We start from the raw sequence: 9,752 nt of genomic DNA, 5'->3' as shown, positions 1-9,752 counted from the left end.
TGTCGCGGGGGAGCATGAATCCTTTGGGGAAGGGCTCCTCCCGGATGCACGGGCCGAAGCACGCCAGCCCGATAGCGCCGCTCTCCTCCACCTCCAGGGAGCGAGCGAGCTGATCGAGGCGGTGGCGAGCGTCGGCGTCGTCGATGGCGCGCGGGCCGAGTCGACTTGCGGCCAGGCCACGGTGGGCCGGGTCGGTTGGAGCCGGACGCCGGCCATGCTGGTCGGGTCCGCGCTGGATCTCTAGGAAGGGCTCGTCGCCCAATCCGCCGGCGGCTGTAGCGGCCGGGTCGCGCCGAGTCCGGGCTCGGCCGGAGTGCGCCTCGCCGGGTGGCGAGGAAGCGGTGTGCAGAAGTTCGCCAGGCCCGCCAAGGCTGGCGGAGCCGGACCCCGCCGGCTTGGCGAGCTGGTTGAGGCGGTCCTGCTGGGTGTTGGCGGCGTGGAGGAGTTCGCGCATCCGCCCGATGCGCTCTTTCAGCTCCTCACCCGCGAGCTGGTCCAGGCCGGCTGCGGCTGCCTGGGCAGCGCGCATGTTCTTCGCTGGGGTCTCGTAGACGGTTGGGACGGTGCCGAGGGCCCGGCCGATCGCTCCTCCCCGGGCACACACATCGGCGACCCGGCTTGGCTCGGCCGCGGCGGGCATGAATCCGTAGGCGGCATCGCGCTCCGGCTGAGCGGCGTCCAGGCGACGCTGAGTGGCGGCGAGCGTCTCAGACAGGTCCAGCATCTGCTGGCGCCTTTCCTCGAGCTGGGTTCGAGCCTCAGCGACGTTGGTGGCATTGACGTCGGTGCCGATGGGGATGCGGAGGCTCTGCGTCGCGGCGCGCAACGGATCGGACAGCTCGATCCGATCCGCTGCGGCCCTGGCTTCGGCAGCCTTCCTCGTCTTACTCGACGAGGAAGAGGCGCCGTCGCCGGTGACAAAGACCTCCACATGGACGTCCATTGCCTCGGCGGAAACGCCGCCGCCGAGGGAGAGGGGAGAGTCGGAGTAGCTGAGCACCTCGCTGGGGTACTCGTCGACCATGAACGCATCAGAGATGCGCAGCGCAGCGAAGGAGGTGACAAGCGCGCCGACGACGTCGTCCGCCAACGCGACGGACTCGTCGGTGTAGGAGAAGGGCCCCGTCTGAAGCATGCTCATAGCCAACTGTCGTGGTGGGCGCACGGCAGATGCCAAGGGATGGCTAAAGAGAGGAGGAGGTTCAAGGGCGCTGGTGGACTCCAGAGGCGAGGTTGGCATGAGCGGGCGCGGGACGCTGGACATACCCAGGTTCGGGGCTCTCCGGAGAGATAATACCCCTAGTCCTGCCGAGTGTAGTTGGATGATCGATAGTACAATGTTGCTCCTGGAGCTGTATGGAGGAGGAAGGAAGCTGGCCAAGGCTTGGGCTGCTCCTTCTCTCCGGTGTTGCTGTTTGGTGGCTAGTCCTATGCTTGCTTTTCTCTCATATGTGTTTTCTGCTTGCCCTCTCGCTCGCCCCCCGAATGATCGTGGGCTCCCGGGGGGTTTATAGTCCAACCCCCCGGGGGTACAATGGTAATGTTACAAGTCAGTGGGTCCGTATTGTCGGTGTTCGGGGACCCGGGCTGGGTCCCGCTGAGGGCTTGTGGTTCGCTGGGTTCCCCTAGGTGCGGGCCCCGCAAGCCTAGGGGGGTTGTGCGCCGTCTTGTCGATCGTCAGGGCGTGGCCGAGTCGAGTCGCGTACAGTGCTCTCCGTCAGGTTTCCGCTTGCTGTCGTCAGCGGTGAGGGCGGGGGCATTATAGCCACGCCGGCCCTGGTCAGCGGGTAGGTGAGGGGCACTGTTGCCACGTTCCTGCTGACCAGAGGCATGGGCGGGGCACTGTTGCCTCGGTCATCGTTGATTGAAGTCTCGTCCCCATCATACGACCTGGATGGGACGAGAGTTGACCCGCGGCTGGATTGCGTAGCACGCCATGGGTGGCGCTGGCTTGTTGAGGAGGCTTTGGCCGTGCCGGGTTCGGCTGTCTTGCGCTAGTTGTTGAGGCCGAGTCGATGTGTCTTGCTGGGTCGGCTAGTCTGGCCGGCTTGCGGGGCTTGGCCGGGTCGAGCGACCCGGCCAAACGCGTGCCGGTATTGAGGGGCGGTGTCAGCCCCGTTGTTTTTTGAAGAGGATCCGGGTTCCATTGCCTGCCCGGGGTCCATCCCCCCGACACAAACCAAACCGATAGTTCGAAGAGAATTACAAAGATACCAAATCATGCATAAAAGAATTCAGAGAAGATTCAAATAATATTCATAGATAAGTTGATCATAAATCCACAATTCATCGGATCTCAACAAACACACCGCAAAAGGAGATTACATCGGATAGATCTCCAAGAACATCGAGGAGACCATGGTATTGAGAATCAAAGAGAGAGAAGAAGCCATCTAGGTACTAGCTATGGACCCATAGGTCTGTGGTAAACTACTCACGCTTCATCGGAAGGGCAATAGAGTTGATGTAGATGCCCTCCGTGATCGAATCCCCCTCCGGCAGGATGCCGGAAAATGCCCCTAGATGGGATCTCACAGGTACAGAAGGTTGCGGCAGTGGAAAAGTATTTTTGTGGATACTTCTGGTGGTCTGGGAATATATGTGAATATATAGGCGAAGGAATTAGGTCAGGGGAGTCACGAGGGGCCCACAAGGCAGGGGGCGCGCCCTCCCCCCTTGTGACCACCTCGTGCCTCTTCTGACTTGATCTCCAAGTCTTTGGGGTGTCTTCTGGTCCAAGAAAAATAATCACGAAAGTTTTATTCCGTTTGGACTCCATTTGGTATTCCTTTTCAACGAAACTCAAAAACAAGGGAAAAAATAGAAACTGGCACTGGGCTCTAGGTTAATAGGTTAGTCCCAAAAATAATATAAAATAGCACATTCATATAAAACATACAAAATAGATAATATAATAACATGGAACAATAAAAAAATTATAGATATGTTTGAGACATATCAGTCATCACCTCCCCCAGCTTCTTAGTTCTCCATGTTCTAGCAGGGCATCGAATGATACCCCGTCGAGATTGAAACACACCAAAAGCACACTCCACATCCTTCCTAGCACTCTCTTGTGCTTGGGCAAATCTTTGCCTCTTCTCTCCTACTGGATTGGATATTGTCTTCACAAGAGTTAACCACTTAGGATAGATATCATCAACTATGTAGTACCCCTGTTGTAGTGGTGGCGTTTGATCTCAAAGTTGACCTCTGGGCTGTTTCCTTGTTCAAGTCTTGCGAACACTGGAGAGCGCTGAAGCACGTTGATGTCATTGTGAGGACCAGCCATACCAAAAAAGGGTGCCAAATTCAAAGATCTTGTGAAGCCACTGCTTTAAGTATGACAATGTAAGCTTTCACATGCCCCTTGTACTACCCCTGCTAAGAAAATGGATAGTTCTTCCACTTCTAGTGCATACAATCTATGCTACCAAGCATTCCTGGAAAGCCTCTATCTGCATTGATTGCCAACAACCGGGTTATATCCACAACATTTGGCTCGCTTAGGTACTCCGTGCTAAACACTGCTACCACGGCCTTCCAGAACTTGTACAATGATGCGAGGCATCTGGACTCACTCATGTGGATGTAATCCACACAATCACCAGGATTTCTGTATGCAAGCATATGAATAGCCGCAGTGCAATTCTGATAAGAGGAGAAGCCAACCTTTCCAAGGGCATCCTCTTTGCACTCAAAGTAATTATCATATGCTACAACTCCCTCCCGAATACGATTGAACACATGTCTAGCCATCCGGAAGCGCCGCCGAAAAAGTTTGGGATTGAAGAGTGGGAACGTGCGCTGGCGAATAGTAGGCAATGTCCGCTCTCTCTATTGCGGTTCAACGCCGGAGAATGGCGCGAGATTGATCCCATGTACACCAGCCACTGCCTAGCTATGTGTACATTAACGAGCAAAGCCACAAGCCGTTTCCTCATCATCCTACGACGAATCGCCTGATGAACAAATGAAGTTGTTGAAAGTGCGTTATATCGACTAGAGGGAGGGTGAATAGGTGATTTTTACAAATTCGTCATTGAGGAAATTCAACTTGAGGAATTTGCTAAGTAACGAAGTACATGCAGCGGAATAAGTACTCAAGTGCAAGCATAACATGGCAGTAACACAGTCATCATGATGATATAAAACAAGCACAGAGCACAGGTAGCGTGTAAACATGATAAGCAGGCTAAAGACAAAGTGACTGAAGAATTAGGATTGAGGAAATTGAGAAAGTCTTCAAACAGTAACATCAACACATGAATGAGTAAATGAAAGGGTTGAGGAAATAGAACTAGTAGCTTGGTGAAGACGATGATTTGGTAGACGAGTTCCAACTGTTGTGACAGTTGTACGTCTGGTTGGAGCGGCTATGTATTTAAACCTGAGGACACACAGTCCTCACCGTATTCTCCTTGAGCTAAGGTCACACAGACCTCGCCCAATCACTCGTGGTAAGTCTTCAGGTGACTTCCAGACCTTCACAAACTCGGTCACTCGGCGATCCACAATTCCTCTTGGATGCTCTAGACCATGACGCCTAACCGTCTAGAGGATACACAGTCCTCAAAGGTAACAAGCGTCAGTTCCACACAGGAACAATCTCCTCAGTGATGCTCAATCACTTTGGGTTGTAGGTGTTTGGGTTTGGGTTTTTCCTCACTGATGATTTTTGCTCAAAGTCCTCGGAGGATGGGATGCTCTCAATGACAAGTGTCAATTTCTCTCGGAGCAGCCAACCAACTAGTGGTTGTAGGGGGTGGCTATTTATAGCCTGGGGAGCAGACCGACATGATAAGACATAAATTCCCTTCAATAATATGACCATTAGGTGGATAAGATATTTTGGGACAGCTGGCGCGCAACACAACAACGGTCAGAAATTTGAGCTCTCAAATTCCTCAGGGCTATCATGTTCCTCACTTGTAGGCAATCTGCACCAGCGAATTCCTAACTCCTCAGTCAGAACAAATTCCTGAGTGTAGGATTTTGAGATGAGCATCACTTGGAAACTTTTCCTTAGATGTACCTCAACCCCCTTTAACAGTACGGCGTTTCCTATGACTCAAGAAAGAGAAAATGAAACTACGAAAACTAAAGTCTTCACGCTTCATATTCCTCGCATCAATACAAAAGTCTTCAAGGTCACACCAATTTCCTCATTTTCAAAGTCTTCAAGAAAACCAAAGTCTTCAACTGAAGACATTCATTTTTAGGGATCGACTTTCATCATAAATATCAAACTCCTCATAGACTTATAGTCCTTGTGTACACTCACAAGCACATTAGTCCCTTAACCTATAGGTCTTCAATACACCAAAATCACTAAGGGACACTAGATGCACTTACAGTTGTTGTAAAAAAATATGCATCCCCACTATCCTTGCACCTTGTGGGCAAATCATCGAACACCTTGCGGTCTTGGCGGAGATGCGGCTGGTGAAGAGCAGCTAGGCCTTCCCGTACATGCAGCAGGCCTGCCGAAGCGGAGACGAGGATGATATGCAACATTTGAGTGTGAAGCCAATGGTACTGGAGAAGATGGGTGGTGCGAGTGGCCGTAGTTTCTCATGGACCGACGACGGCGAGAAGAGGCCACCAACACCGGTGAAAATGCAACTAATCCCTGGGTGGTTTTGGTAATTCATAACAACATATAGCTCATTCAACTAATATCCATTCAAGTTAAATATTTCAGAAAGTTCAATGATTGTCATGGCATGGAGTGGACCCCTCAAAATGCTAAGGACAAAGATTGGCAAAAGCTCAAGACTCTTCATTTCTATTTTAGTGATCCAGACCACATTGAGTCCATAGGAAAGCCAATCCTATTAAAAGGGGATGAGGTGTTGCTTAATGGTCTACTTGCTCAAAGTGCTTAGTGATATTGCTCCAAAAACCCTCAACCACTTTCTCATTTCTAGATATGTCCAAAACTCAAAGTCAAACTCGGCCCCACCGAATTGACCTATCGGGTGCCACCGAGTTCAATTGACATAGCCACTGCCAGAAACCCTAGACAATTTGGTCACACCGATACGGATCTCGGTCTCACCGAGATGGCCTTGCAAACTCTCTGTTGCATGTTGTAGTTATTTCGGTCTCACCGAAATGTGCAATCGGTCCCACCGAGTTTGCTTGACACCCTCTTTGTTGCCTTATGGCTTCACTTCGGTTTAACCGAGTTGATGCAATCGATGCCATCGAGTTGATGTTTGCCCTAAGCCCTAGCACATCGGTCCCACCGAGTTGATCTGGTCGGTCCCATCGAGATTCCTAATGTTCACATTTTGAACTAAATCGGTCTCACTGAGTTCTTCTATTCGGTCTGACCGAGTTGGGTCAAATGTGTGTAATGGTTGGATTTTGTGTGGAGGCTATATATACCCCTCCACCCCCTTCTCCATTTGTGAGAGAGCCATCAGAACGCGCCTACACTTACACTACTCATTTTCTGAGAGAGAACCACCTACTCATGTGTTGAGACCAAGACATTCCTATCCAACCACAAGAATCTTGATCTCTAGCCTTACCCAAGTTGCTTTCCACTCAAATCATCTTTCCACCATAGCCAAATCTGTGAGAGAGAGTTGATTGTTGGGGAGACTATCATTTGAAGCACAAGAGCAAGGAGTTCATCATCAACACACCATCTATTACATTTTGGAGAGTGGTGTCTCCTAGACTGATTAGGTGTCGCTTGGGAGCCTTCGACAAGATTGTGGAGTTGAACCAAGAAGTTTGTAAGGGCAAGGAGATTGCCTACTTCGTGAAGATCTACCCGAGTGAGGCAAGTCCTTCGTGGGCAATGGTCATGGTGGGATAGACAAGGTTGCTTCTTCATGGACCTTCGTGGGTGGAGCCCTCCATGGACTCACGCAACCGTTACCCTTCGTGGGTTGAAGTCTCCATCGACGCGGATGTACGATAGCACCACCTATCGGAACCCCGCCAAAAATCTCCGTGTCTACATTATGTTTGCCTTCTCCAAACCCTTCCCTTTACCTTCATATGCAACTAGCGGGGTTACCCGCGCATTTGTGCGGCTAGACTATTTATTTATGATTAGATTTGCTTTGACTTTTGACTTAATTTGTGCATATAACATTTTGATGTGATATTTTAGCATTCATTAATTATTATAACATGAAACAATTTTTCTTTGTATGTCTTCATTTTTTCCATTATATGAAAATTATATATGATAGATGTATTGTAAAGATTTTTAATGTATGCGTGAGTGTGTTTTAGAAGGTAGTAAGTATTTTCTTTTTTTGTGAATCAGCCTGTGATTGGATGGTTAGGAGGACAGTGGTATCCCGGCCTATTGGGGTTGAAGTCCTAGACTTGACATTGGTGGTAACATTTTCCTGAATTTATTTTAGGCCTTCCAGCGACGTGCGTTCAGTGAGAGGAGACGTCCGATCAGCTACGAAGGCGTCTGTGGCAACTTTGTCAATCTCAAGATGATGTGCCGGCTCGGCCCATCGAAGGTGCTCATAGGTGTAAGGTGTGCATGTCTGCGTTCATAGAGGTGAGTGTATGTGTGTATGTATGAGCGTTTGCGTTCATATTATGTTAAAAAGTATAGTCTATTTTTATATAGAATTTAGAACGGAAGCTACGACCATGTGAAGTTATGTTTTAAAGATCTTGCATGGCGAATTTGAAATTATCATGTGATATTTTAGCATTCATAAAATATATTGAAGAAACGATTTTTCTATTTCTGTGTTCATTTTCTCTATTACGTGAAAATTATGTATGATAGATTTAATTTATTTGACCCTTAAAGATTTAATTTATCTGTGAGTGCCATTTAGAAGCTTAGAAATACTACGTTTTATATATATAAGTGCACGGCTATCGGAAGTTGATTCCATTTGTACTTTGTTCCTAGCAGCAGCAACAACAACAACAAAGCCTTAGTCCCAAACAAGTTGGGCTAGGCTAGAGGTGAAATTCATAAGATCTCGCAACCAACTCATGGCTCTGGCACATGGATAGCAAGTTTCCACGCACCCCTGTCCATAGCTAGCTCTTTGGTGATACTCCAATCCTTCAGGTCTCTCTTAACGGACTCCTCCCATGTCAAATTTAGTCTACCCCGCCCTTTCTTGACATTCTCCACACGCTTTAGCCGTCTGCTATGCACTGGAGCTTCTGGAGGCCTGCGCTGAATATGCCCAAACCATCTCAGACGATGTTGGACAAGCTTCTCTTCAATTGGTGCTACCCCAACTCTATCTCGTATATCATCATTCTGGACTCGATCCTTCCTCGTGTGGCCACACATCCATCTCAACATACGCATCTCCGCCACACCTAACTGTTGAACATGTCGCATTTTAATCGGCCAACACTCAGCGCCATACAACATTGCGGGTCGAACCGCCGTCCTGTAGAACTTGTCTTTTAGCTTTTGTGGCACTCTCCTGTCATAGAGAATGTCGAAAGTTTGGCGCCACTTCATCCATCCGGCTTTGATTCGATGGTTCACATCTTCATCAATACCCCCATCCTCCTGCAGCATTGACCCCAAATACCGAAAGGTGTCCTTCCGGGGTACCACCTGGCCATCAAGGCTAACCTCCTCCTCCTCACACCTAGTAGTACTGAAACTGCACATCATGTACCTGGCAGTTCCGCAGCGACGAGTAGAAGTGAGCAGCAGCGACGATGAAACTCCGGCGGCACCGCATCAGCCTCTACGTAGATGCGGCGGTTCATAGTGCTAATAAATAGCGATGTTGGACTAGCAGATTCACGCAACAGTACAGGAGAAGCAGCACAAGCAGATGCGGGATGTGCTGCTCGCTTCGATCTGGTGCACGCGGGGCGTGGTGTCGCCTCGGAGCGGCTCTTGCTGGCTGCAGCCGCCATGAGCACCAGCCCGGTATGCCTGGCGACAAGCTTGACAGAGGTCATGCACAACCCGGCTATGATGTCCGTGACGGTGCATGAACGCTGCAAGGTGTCGTTCTCAGATCTGGCCATGGCGTCCGATGGGCCTGGGCGGCACTCTCTCCTGTGAGGTGACTGTCTGGTGTAGTGTGCTCCGCCGCAACGATGGTCCGTCTAGTGGTCACTTCGGCCTACGTATGGCGGCACCCTAGCTGCGGATTGCGATGGTCATGAAAGGTCTTTGTGATGGTTTCTTCCTCCAGATCCAGTGACTACTGTTAGCGGTTTATACTGACGACATTGTGAGATGCACGCAAAAGGCTTCTTTATGGGTTTCAGTGTCTCTCACTTCAGTCAGTCAGTCAGTCTTCGACAGTGACATGCAATCTATGGACGGCGACTTGATGCAGAGGGAATGGTTGTGCAGTAACGAGGGTGATTTCTAGCCCAACACATGTAGCTGTTGGAATCGCGGAAAAGTGGTGGCGACAACACATGTTGACTTTGATGTGGTGCTTCTCGAGTACCTTGTCTCGAGCTCCGAGGTGAAAACCCTAGGTATGGCCAGAGTTGGTATACCTGGCAATGACGATGCTTTCACATTGTTACCTTGTTGAAGGCATTTCTTGGATGCTCGGACTTGTTCTTTAGGGTGAAAACCTAGCATTTGACCTTTGATGGTCGAATCCAGTGACGGTGGCGCATGGGCGTTGTTTCCTTCTTGAAGGCGTTGCCGTTGAAGAATCTCATGGTCCTTTTGGTGTCAAAGAGATGGTTGGTGCAGATATGGTCGTTGTAGTACTTTGTCGATCGTTGTTTTGATCACTTTTTTATCGCTTAGG

The sequence above is a fragment of the Triticum aestivum genome, chromosome 2D (genome assembly GCF_018294505.1).
Source record: "Triticum aestivum cultivar Chinese Spring chromosome 2D, IWGSC CS RefSeq v2.1, whole genome shotgun sequence".
Classification (NCBI taxonomy): Eukaryota; Viridiplantae; Streptophyta; class Magnoliopsida; order Poales; family Poaceae; genus Triticum; species Triticum aestivum.
This window is presented reverse-complemented; position numbering follows the sequence as displayed.